Genomic DNA, 12,019 nt, shown 5'->3' with positions numbered 1-12,019 from the left:
GCAAAGCTTGCTTATCCAAGCAGCACCCCATACTTCGTTATCTGAAACATAGACATGTCCCCTGAGTGTATTCATTTTAATCTATGCACCATGCAATTTAATATCTGCAACTACAGACCTCACCGTGTAAGCCTTTATGTGCTAAAATCAGACTTCTCTGCCTAAAGACTTGCGCCCTGTAGTCTCACAGTACCAACAGCTCACTAGCAGTCTTGTATTTAGTGCATACAAAGGATTTCTCTGTCTGCCTATGGAGTTTCCAGCATGCCCTCAGCATGTAAACACCATAAGCAGAATTAAGAAAAGCAACTTTTCTATTTGAAATGACCATACTTTCTATTCCTCTGTTGCTTGCGCTGTCAATTATACTTGCTCGTCAGCCAAATCCATGGTGGTTTTCAAGTCCCACATTATTAGACAAACATGACTGTATAGTAGTTGAAATAATAGCAAAGAAAACAGCTGCATATTGAGTGAAGTAAGGGAGCAGCCTGCAGAGCAGAGCTGGATTCAGGCTAACACATAAAGGCTTCCACCATTTTGAAGATCTCCTCTTTCTCTCCCCCTTCTCCTAGTGTTCTCAAGCGTGTATTGCATTCCCTCACTCCTGCTCTATTCGGCTAGCCTTAGATGCAGCAGCAGTTGCAGGAAATGTCTGGAAAATCCAATTCCTTTCTTGTATTTTCCTCCTTCTCCTTTTTGAAGCTTAGCCCATTGTGAAGTCCACCCCTTTAATTCTTGGCTGCCAAAGGAGGCAGTTATATCAAAAGAGAAATGAACATCAAACTTGCAAAGAATATTCTATTAACTTTTAAACAAGATTGTCGGTAACCCATTTGCAGAGATATCATTTAATTGTTATTTTTAAAAAATATACAGGCACTTACATTTCACAGAGGCATGTCTGCTGGTAGAGTAGCAGTTTATGCTGCTGCTGCCACTGATGTCTTGTTAAATGTCAATTAAAGATGTAAATGTTCCTTGCAATTTGCATGCTGAATTAGAACCTATGACATAGTTTTCTTTGCTTATGCAATATGGCAGCTCGCCAAATTCATCCCTCCTGCATCTGTGAAACCTCAATAAACTCCCCTTAGAAAATTCCATTGATGGCAAAAGGTCTTGCATTATTACATGGCAAGGTAAAATGAGCTTGTCAGATGCCTTTTCTCTTAAAGCAGGATGTAGGCAAGAGTCCAGCTGTGGGCTCTCTCACACACCTGTCGAGAGCCAGTGTCCTAAGCTAGAAAAATGCTCATCTCCCCAAAGCAATAGGCTCAGGAGATGAATCTTTGTAATAAATAATTGGCAATAAAATTATTGTAAGGAACTAGCTTGTGTGTACCTGCACTGCTGCCCTCTGCTGCTTGGAATCAGGCTGTTTGTCACAGGCTTTATGTTGCAAACAAAGCTGAGGCTACGTCTACACTACAGGATAAATTTGAATTAGCTTAAACCGATTTTATAAAACAGATAATATAAAGTCGATTGTGCGCGTCCACACTAGGCACATTAATTCGGTGGTGTGCGTCCATGGTGCGAGGCTAGCATCGACTTCTGGAGCAGTGCACTGTGGGTAGCTACTGTAAAATAATGAGGCCAATAATGTCGATTTCTGTCCACACTAACACTATTCCGATATAGTAATATCGATTTTAGCATCACTCCTCTCGTTTTGTAGGAGTACAGAAATCGATTTAAAGAGCCCTTTAAATCGATATAAAGAGCAGTGTAGTGTGGATGGATGCAGCGTTAAATCGATTTAACGCTGTTAAAATCGGTTTAACACCGTAGTGTAGACCAGGCCTAAGAGAGATTCTCTTTTAGCTCAGGTGGTAGATGGGTTTGCTTTTAAAGCAGGAGGATCCTAGTTCTATCCCTGTTGTTTCCAGCCCATGTGGCTGTGGTGAGCAGCATGGTGACAACACAGTAGTTCTCTCTTGCAGTCCTGGACCATGACAGGGTCCCGAGGTGCCAGAGTGATACAAATAATGTAGTAATAGCAAAGGTTCAGAACTGGTTAGGAAAAGCATCTAGACAGACTCTGCAAAACTTCTGAGGTCCCAGCCATTTATTAACCAGTCCCCAGCGTCACCCCTAATTTTAGATCATGTTCACTTTTTCTCTGTAATCGGTATCTCTTGAAAAGAGAGCCTCAAAGGTCAACACAGGAATGGTGCTACTGGCTCTATGCTTTGAATGTCCTCCCTGGGCGTGGCTTATGCCGCAGCTTAACCCGCACTTTTAGAGAGGGTTTTTTTCTTTCTGTTTGTGCACCTACAAAAAGTCTCTCAGGGAAAAGCACAAAGACAAATTCAAGAACAGCAAGGTAAACACGCAACATCAAATACATTAGGCAGCTGGTGCTTTTAAGGCCTCCTGGCCAACCAGCTGGGGGAAGCAGATGATAGAGGAGAAAGGAATACTGAGACATGCAGGAAAGTAAACAATCAGGCAGTAAGAAGAAATGCTCAAGTTTCTCACCAATGTTAGATCCTCAGCTACCCTGAAGTCCGCAGGGCCTCTGTTTAGCCTCAGCTAGAGTTGACTGGAAACGTGTTTTGTGCCAATGTGCAATTTGTCTCTGGTTTGATGAATTTTTGGTGAATCAAAGCCTGCCAGGCAGGTTTCCATGGAAAACCTGCATGTTTTCCTGCCAGCTAGGCTGCTGGGGATCTGGTCTTCCATAAGTAGGTCCATTTGAGTGGCATCCACACCAGCACTCAACTTGGCTTATCCTCCCTTGCATTGACAGCTACAGATGTACACGGGGTGCACAGAGTTCTCACAGGGTTAGTGCCTGGGGAACAGTACCTCTCTGCATGTCCTGAATGCCTGCTTTGAGAGCAAAACCCAGTGTCAAACCATATCACTCACTTCCAGGACAAGAAAAGGCTCCTGAAGGGAAGGAGGGAAGCTAACAATCTGGGATTAATTAGCTCAATCTGCTTGAGTCCTGTCCAATGGAGGTCTGGGACAATAGAGCAGCAAGCATCCCGGCTGCTAGTGTTACACTGCAGGCTAAGGGCTGCCTGAGACTCAGCCACCCCTTTGCACAATCTCTAGTCTGCACCTGCAGGGTTACTGACACAGCATAGAGCTCCCGGTGGTGTCTTGCATGGGGCAGAGGAATGCTCCCAGCATGATTTAATCATTTTACAGCCACAGGCTGATTATCACTTAGGTGGCATCCCAAAGCTTTCCCCCTCTTTCAGAGGGCCAGTCCATTGCCTCCCCCAGTTCTCTCTGTCCTGGGGCCCTTCCCTATCCATCCACCCACCCACCCATATGCCCTTCCCTATCTATCTCTCCCACATGGGTTAGCAGAGTATCTGAATGCACGGACACCCTGCAACCTTCATCCTGCAACCCTGTGGTAAGTTAATGAGTAGGAGGGTATCCCGCTGTCCAACGGTTCTGCTGTTTTGCATCCCTACCATAGCCAGTGGCCCTCCTACTCCACAGTCTGAGTAACCCTGCTGCTCTGCCCATGCTGTGGCTTCAGGCTCTTCTGCATGGCAGCCAGTGCCCCTAGCCATGCCGCTGTTGCTCCTCAAGGTTTGTTATCTAGCAGGCTCTTAAGAAGTTCCATCGCTTTGATGTCTGTTTTGTAGTTGGCCCCCTCAGTCCCTGTAGCTCGAACCGCAGGCTCTGTCTCAGAGTGCGGCTGCTCTGGAGTGGGAAGGGGCAATTTCCAGCCTGAGGAGACTTACCCGTGCTCCTGCTCATTCAGCGAGCGTGCTGAGACTTGCAGTGCAGCGAAAGAGGGATGGGAGGGGCTAGCTGCCTGAGCACATATGTGAAGTGGGGTGCTAGTCCTCATCTGCCATGGCTACATTCCTATGATCAGTGTGCTAACTCAATCAGAGCTAGCAGGGGTGTGTCTACCCATGTCATTACACCTCCAGCTCCATTATAGACATCAGTCACCACTCCCCTTGACTACAAACTCTTGATCTCTGACCCTCAGGCGTCTCATCACCTCTCCCATCCCTCCAGTCCATCTAAAGCCCTTTTGTTAGGAACATCCCTCTTTCCTGCTGCCCTGGTCACCTCACCATCACCCGCCTCCATCCTGCACCTCTCTTTCCCCTCAACTCACTCCAAGCTCTTTCTCCTCTTTTCTCTTCACCTTGTCCTGGCTCCACCTCTACTCTCATTCCCTCAGGCTACCCCATTTCCTTGGCACATCCACCCACTTCCCAATGTCTCTTCATCGCTCTATCTTTGAGCGGATCATTTCGGTTTAAGCAGGGCCTGGACCTTGCTGAGCGCCCTGTGTGTTGCTAGGGGCAAGCCATGGCCTTTGGAGGTGGACCCTGGTCTAGACTGCAACCACACTGAAGTGTGGGCTTGTCAGAGGGCTGTGGTTCAGACCCATGTCTCTAACTAATACAATAATGCTTCAGCAAGGGCTCAGGAGTAGTAACCAAGACACACTGACAGGCCCTCGAGGGATAGCTCACACTAGGTCACTTCCGTTCTCAGCACTCCTGACTCCAGCCTTGTTAACCAAATATGAAACCTCTCTCCTTGCCTGGGCCACCCTGTATCAGACTCCCTGCTCCCTCCCCTCTCACTGCCTCTAAAGAGACCAAACATGTCTCATCCCTGACGTCAGATGGCCTCTGTTCAAGGTCAGTCTGTTCTGTCCAGTTCCACCCTGTGAATGCCAACCCTCCAGCAGCTGCCCCCTCACACTCTCCCGACAAGAGCCTGAGGTGTTCCCTGTGCTCCTTCTCCACAGCCCCATTGGTAGGAACTATCAGCCAGCCACTTTTGGCGAGGGCTCAGTGGAAGGCCCCCGTCCCTCACATCCAGTTTGCTTATCCAGCCAATCCCAGCTTGCAAGGACAAGTGCACAGAGAAAAGGTTCAGCCGTCAGAGGAGGACTTTGGGTCTTTTATTAATACAGTCATTAGCGAGAGTACCGACTGAGGCATATGCCCATTCTCCCCAGCACGAGAGCAGAGTGCCAGCCTGGAGTACCTTTGCTTTTCTCCCCTCCAGTGAGTCAGGCATTGGGACACCCTCTTTGTCCGCATTCTCCTGGAGACCTGGCTTGGGGAACTCTTGTTTCCTGCACACCCAGAAAAGAAAGCCCAGCCTCATGCACCCCAATCCCACTCACTTGGGTTTTTAAGGGAAGGAGCTTTTGAGCTGTCGCTTGCCTGCGAGAATCTAATGTTCGTTTGCCTCCCACCACTCTTCCAGCCCTGCCTGCCAGCAAAGAATGACTAAGGTAGTGGGTGGAAATAGAGTGAATTAAGAGCAATTTAGTAGCCCGCAGTGCCGAGCAAGGGTGTCATGTCGGGAACTGGGTCTGTTACAGACACAGCTGGGTATCTCCAACACTAGTGAACTGACAGGGATGAAGGGTACAATACAGTGTGTTTGTGTGTAGTGAGATGTGAGAGACTGCGATTGTGGTTGTGATTGTGACAGAGAACGTACGTGTGCAACTGTATGTGTGAGACAAAAGGCCAGATTTTGTGTGGCAGTCCCCCCCCCCATGTTTTGCGAGTGCACTTTTGCATGTGCAATTAATGGCACCAACATTTTTGGCAGCCACAGTGCATTGCACCAGTGATTTTTTTGCACTCAGAATTCATTGCACCAGTGATTTTGCATCCACAGATAGACATCCAAATGGCAGGGTTTGCATGCTGTCAAAATAGCTCCTTTTAACATTAAGTCCTGAATGTGGGTATGAGACTCTGAAGCTTTGTGCAACGCCAAGTGCATCCAAGTGTGCCTGTGTGGATTTAGGTATGCTACTGAGAGTGCATGTGATTACAAGGGGGTGCATGAGACTGTGGATGTGTTAAAATGAACCTGGCAGACTCTCCTCTGATGAGGTATTTAATCAGAGTCTGGAGTGACAGAATCAAGAATTCAGATAGTGCAGCCTCATTAGGACTTTTGTTCCAGGTGGTGCACTCCACTGAGATCACATCTGCTCACACTCCTACTCACCACATCACTCAGCAAGAAAAACAACCTCGCTGGCTGTATTTGAACAATGAGCATTAAGTATAGGAATAAACACATCCTTGCTCAGAGAGATGGGATTAGGTACTGCTTTTTCACCTCAAAACGAGCTAGACTCCAATAGGCCTTAGGTCACAAAGGCAATGAGTTTGGTGGTCTCAGTTTAGTACTTATTTATTTATTTTTCCACATAGAAAAGAAAAATATAATTAGTCTCAGTTGGCACACACTGGTTGAAAGCGATCCAGGACTAGCCAGGAGGAGGGAACCACAGGGCAGAATTAAGAGGCACTGGCAGAGCTGTGAGGAGGTTCAGGACTAAAATAATACAGTGTTGTATCAAGTTGGGAAACAAGGATCTCAAGGCAAATACCCTTGTCACATGACAGGGGTTAGTCTCCACTGATTTAATGATATAGACCCTGTAGGTCAGGAAGAAGTTGCATTGACAAAGCTATGCACACAGGAAGCTTGTACAGAACTTGCCTGCACTGTGCCTGCCTCTCAAACATTACAAACTTTTAGCATTTGCCAAATTTACCCACACATTTAGAAAAGAGACACACACTCCATAAACCCCAAACTCCAAATTCTAAACAAGCACAGAAAATCCACCGAGGCTGCAAACTAGTGAGTCAGCTTAAAAAGGGAGAAAACCCCAACACATGAAACCTGCCAGCATCCACAGGCATCATCCAAACTTCTAATCTGCTAGGGGGCAGTGAGAGGCTGGGCTGCTGTGTTCCATGATGCCCAGATGTCTGGACGCCACTAGAAGGCGAGAGTGCCTGTGGAGGGTGACAGCACAGAGTGTTCCTCTGCTATGGCATCGCTGAACTCACAAGTGCTGCTTTTGGCTGCAGAAATGGAGCCCTGATCTTCCCATCGCTGGCATATGAAACCCCAATAGACTCAAAGATAACACCCTCACAGACCAGAGCTTCTCACATGTACACTCACACAAGTATCCATATTCTAAACACACCGCCATGGATACCCCAACACGCATACGCGCGCACACACACCACACGTGCACATGCGCACACACACACACACTCATATCTACAGAGACATACACCTACACAAACAACAAGCCCGTTCACCCTCACACTGTTTGCTTCTCCCTCTCCAATAACATGACCCACCCACTCACTGCTTTCCCACAGCAACTTATTTCTTATGCAAGAGATCAGCCCTTTTCTTGAGTGTTGTACAGAGCTGGGAACAGTTATTGCCATTCTAGCTCTTATCTTCCCAGACAGTACGTGGATTCCGATCGTAGCAGAGCCGGATGTATAACTCCCCTGCACTCTTAACTGAACCACACTAGACCTTGAGGCTCTTGTACAAGCAAAATGTTCCCCACTTTCTTCCATAAGGAACTTTTCAAGACTTAAGAGCACGTGCAAGGAAGGAGATGAGCCCAAGATAACCGGCTGTGCTGCTCCGACAGAACTCACTGAGTAACTGGTCTTAAGCAATGCACATTTCTTGAAGTTCCTGTGCTGGGCAGCACAGAGTTACTGGTTTCATATTCGGCAAGAGCGGTACCTGGCTTTTTTGGTGATCTCTGTCTCTATGTCTGAGCCCTGTGTGTTGTAATCTGTAGGCGCTGTGAGCTAGGCTGTGTGCGCACTATGATTCGACACAGGGCTGTACAGAAAACTCACATGGAACAATACATGGGTTAAGTGGCGAGTCTTGTGTGCTGGGTGTACAGCCAGTACGTATTGTATATTGTGCATACACTGTGCATTGTCCGTCCACTGTGTTGCATGATGTGCGTGCCCTGGGCATGTTATGTGTGTAATTTGCATTGCATGTTGCGTGTGACCTGTGGGCACCTAGCACCGAGCACTGCATGTTGTGCCTGCGCTATGCATGTTGTGTACTGCCTATGCACAAAGCATACTGCATGTGCACCGTGTGTGTTGCCTATAGGATTGAGTGAGACAACCCTAGTCGATAAGCTGACTAACCTAAAGCGCCTGGATCTTATCCCTACCATCTTTGGTTCTCTGTCCTCCCATCAGTTCTCCTTCCCCCCCAGAAGCTCTTCCCCGCCCTCTAGCCATAGGTGCTGGAACAAGAGGAGCTGCTGCACCCTCTGGCTCAAAGTGGTTCCCATCATAGACAGGGTTTCCAGTTAGGTTCAATGGCACCCCCACTATACAAACTGTCCCAGTGCCCCTGCCTCTACTGATGCAAGTCCAGTTACAGTCTCTCCTGAGACAAGTCCTTACCTCTTAACAACCCTCTCATCCAATGAAGTGGGTTTTAGCCCACCAAAGCTTATGCCCAAATCAATGTGTTAGTCTCTAAGGTGCCACAAGGACTCCTGGTTCTTTTTGCTGATACAGACTAACACCTCTCTGAAACCCTCTCATTGTGCTGCAGTGACTGGATCAAAACTCCGGCAGACGGTACCCCTGAAATGTCCCCAGCCAGCAGCTGAGCTCTGCTTTCTGTCCCCCTGGTTCTCTCTCCTCTGGGGTTGGGAGCGCCCTGTCCAAAAGGGCTTATCACCCCCGGTGCATCTCTACCAGCCTGCTGCGCCTCTCCAGCGCCTGCCCCTCGGCACCCAGAGACAAAGTGCGGCCAGGTACCTGCCTGAACATGCAGCCCGGCCCCTTCCCCCTGCACCCAGCGCTGGCCTGGGGCCCCCCGCTGTGCCCGACCCCCGCTAGGGAAGGGGGGGGAGAAACTTGCGCTACCTGGTGTCGCGCGGGTCTCCTGCGCCCTCGCCCGCTCCATGGAAGCGCTCAGCGCCGCCGAGCTCCTGCAGGCAAATTGGCCCTTCGCCCCGCCGCTGCTCCCCGCTCCATCCCCGGCAGAGGCAGCCTGGTCTGGGCGCGGGGGGAGGCGGAGCTGTGCTCGGCACGCCCCGCGCTCATTGGCGGGCCGCCTGCAAGCCGGGAGCCCAGCCGCCGGGCTTTGTGTCCTGGATGACAGCTGGGCATTTGTCAGGGACTCCCCCCCGCCCTCCAGCTAAAACATGCACCGACACCCCCCCTGGCCAAACCGCCCCCACCGCTGCTTCCCCTTGCAGGCAGAGCCGGCCCCTGCCTGATTTCCCTGGTTTGCTGCCCCCTTTATGATGGGGGGCGGGGAGCTGAAATGCTGGGTGTAAAGCCAGGGGAGCAGGAATAATGTGTACGATGCAAGTGCTGAGCGCCATTGAACCAAATTGTTCACCTGGTGTATGGTGGGAACCACTTCAAGCCAGGGGGTGCAGCAGCCCCCCTAGTTTGGTCCTGCTTTGAGCAGGGAGTTGGACTAGATGACCTCCTGAGGGCCCTTCCAACCCTGAGATTCCATGATTCCGTGATTCCAGCATTTATGGGGAAAGCCGGGTGGGATTCAGAGATGAGAGAGAGCCTGCTGGGGCTGCAGGGCCACAGGTGTCTCCATCTACCCCTGGGCAGAACGGCTGCACACTGTGCCCGCTCAGAAGACCCCACTCCCACGGGTGATCACAAGCCCAGGTGTAAATGACAACACAAGGGGCAAAGCAGGGAGAGAATCAGGTCCCATCCTGTTGAATCCTACACAATGTTTCATAAGGATGTAAAAAATGTCAAGATAGTCACTCTATCTGTATCTCTCTCATATGTGAAGGTGGCATGTAAGCACTGATACCAATCGCCCATTACTATCTTCCATCTCCTAATCCATTGTGGAAAACTCAACAGCACTTAAGAGGGATGAAGGCAATAACGGCTTGGTTGTAGCTGTCTGAGCCAGCCGACAGAGATCCTGCCTACAGAATCGTTGGAGCATCCTAAAGAACTCGACAGCATCCTAAAGAATGCTTTATTCAATTCTAAAGGACACATCGAAAAACCTTTAGAAAGGCGATCATGGCCTGTGAAATTCTGTAGGGCTTTTCCATAAGGGAGAACTGGGCAAATGGTTTACAGTAATCTAGGTGACAAATTTCATCCCCCCCAACACTGATCTTTAGGAAAGATCTTATTCTCTATTAAATTATATAGGATTTTAGAACAGAAGTTCTTGTGGCACCTTAGAGACTAACAAATTTATTTCAGCATGAGCTTTCATGAGCTACAGTTCACTTCTTCGGATGCTCATGCTGAAATAAATTTGTTAGTCTCTAAGGTGCCACAAGTACTCCTGTTCTTTTTGCGGATACAGACTAACACGGCTGCTACTCTGAAACCTGTCATAGGATTTTAGAGTCACTCTATTTGTTACCACTTGTTAAAATTATTGCTGCAGTACTGTCCAGTCATCATCAGGATGTCACTGTGCTAAGAAATGTACAAACAGATGATAAAAGGCAGCCCCTGCCCTGAGGAGCTTGTAATCTACTTGGGCAGTTCTACAGAACCGTATTGATTTCATCCTTATTTGCTTCTATAGGACTTTTCCTTAAGGGAATATTAATATACTTCTGTGCACCTTCTGGGACTGAGCAAGGATGATGGAAGTGGTATAAGACTAGGTTTTCTCATGGCATTTTGGTGCTTCTGCTCTTAACTAGCATCCATCAGGTGGAACTATGAAAACAGAAACAAAATTAAATTAAAAAGAATGATCTCGATTTTTGCAAACCTCAAGAAAGATCTGGTTCCAATTGAGGCTGAAATCCTTATTCTAGCTGATCCTGTTCAAACTGAGTAGTGATAATGTGTGTTTTCTCAGACAGGTACAATGCCCATCTGTCTATAGCGAGGCATGATAACATATTTATCAGTATGCATGCATCTGCTGGGATGTACATGTGCATGTCCAGCCAAAGTTGGCACGGACATGTGAGTGATGTTGGAGTGTGTGTAGGTATGGGAGACAGAGTGGTCCAGTGGCTCAATAGGCTCTGAGACAACCTTACATTGAGTAAGTCACCCAACTTATGTGCCTCAGTTTCTCCATCTGAAAAATAATACTTACCCACCTTATAGGGATGTTGTGAGGATTATCACAGTTATTTATTTCTATTACAAGAACACCTACAGGTCTCAACAAAGACCAAGCCCCGTTGTGCTAAGTATTGTACAATCAAATAGCAAATCACTGCCCTGTAGGGCTTACAATCAAGTCAGAAAACGGGAATAGATGCACCCAAAGTAATATATCAAGCAGCACTAATTGTGGGTGTCTGTAACGTGTATTTATCCATGCACGTTGCATATGGACATGTATCTGTGTGACTGTGTCAACACTGCAGAAAAAAGGTGTGCTCTTAACTGGGTTAGCAAACCTGGGTTCAAACAGCAGTGAAGGTGTGGCAACTTGGCTTTTAACTTGGGTTACCAGCTTGAGTTCAACCACAGGGTGCCCTTTAGGATTTTGCATGAGTTGCTAACCCAAGCTAAAAGCTGAGTTGCTGTGTCTTCACTGCTATTTCAACCTGAGTTAAGGACACACCTTTGTTACAGTGTGGACATAGCCTGTGTACGTAGATATGAGCACCTCTGGAATCTGCCTTCCAGAGCTGTGAGTGCACCAAAAAGTAATGAGGGGAATGAAATGCTGCTGTGTAATGGGTGGGTGTGTTCAACAGATCACCTGTGGGCTTAGCTAGTACAGCTCCCCTTTCCCTTTGTCTAAGGAAGCTCATCCTCCTGACCGCTCCTGCCCTCTCCCTCTTTACTGAATGGCACATTATTGCAGAGGGTTAGATGTGCTGGGAAGCAACACCCTAGCCAGCTTTGCTATATCACTTCCTTAGAGTGACTTAGAGACCTTGCAAATAGCTGCTTTCTGGGGGGTGATGGGAAGTGTTCTCTACAACCCACTCCCTCTGCTCATTCTATCGCATGGACTTCTCCCTGCCTGGAAGCTTACACCCTTTGGAATGTAACAGGGAGGAAACTAATAAGACTGTCTAGAAACTGAACAGGGTCCTGCAGAACTGACACTAGAAACCTATAGTTTTTAACAGAGAATGAGAGCTTCCCTATATGTTTTTGAACCATCCTATAGAGGGGTCGGCAACCTTTCAGAAGTGGTGCGTCGAGTCTTCATTTATTCACTCTGCTTTAAGGTTGCGCGTGCCAGTAATACA

The 12,019-nt window shown here is 48.1% G+C and overlaps 1 protein-coding gene across 2 annotated transcripts in view; it reads right to left on the bottom strand.

The window, feature by feature from the left end:
• Window positions 1-8,830, bottom strand: part of LZTS1 (leucine zipper tumor suppressor 1) — a 43,414-nt gene extending 34,584 nt beyond the window's left edge. The window contains exon 1 of one of the 2 annotated variants that reach the window (XM_032806048.2): window positions 8,706-8,830. The gene's annotated coding sequence lies outside the window, so the exon portion shown is untranslated. Of the gene's footprint in view, window positions 1-887; window positions 952-8,705 lie in introns of those variants that run through there. The other variant, XM_032806049.2, reaches the window with a different exon arrangement.
• Window positions 8,831-12,019: the final 3,189 nt, after the last annotated feature.

This window comes from Chelonoidis abingdonii, chromosome 2, assembly GCF_003597395.2.
Source record: "Chelonoidis abingdonii isolate Lonesome George chromosome 2, CheloAbing_2.0, whole genome shotgun sequence".
NCBI lineage: Eukaryota > Metazoa > Chordata > Testudines > Testudinidae > Chelonoidis > Chelonoidis abingdonii.
The sequence above is the reverse complement of the archived record's forward strand: the minus strand, read 5'-3'. Positions and strand labels throughout refer to the sequence as shown.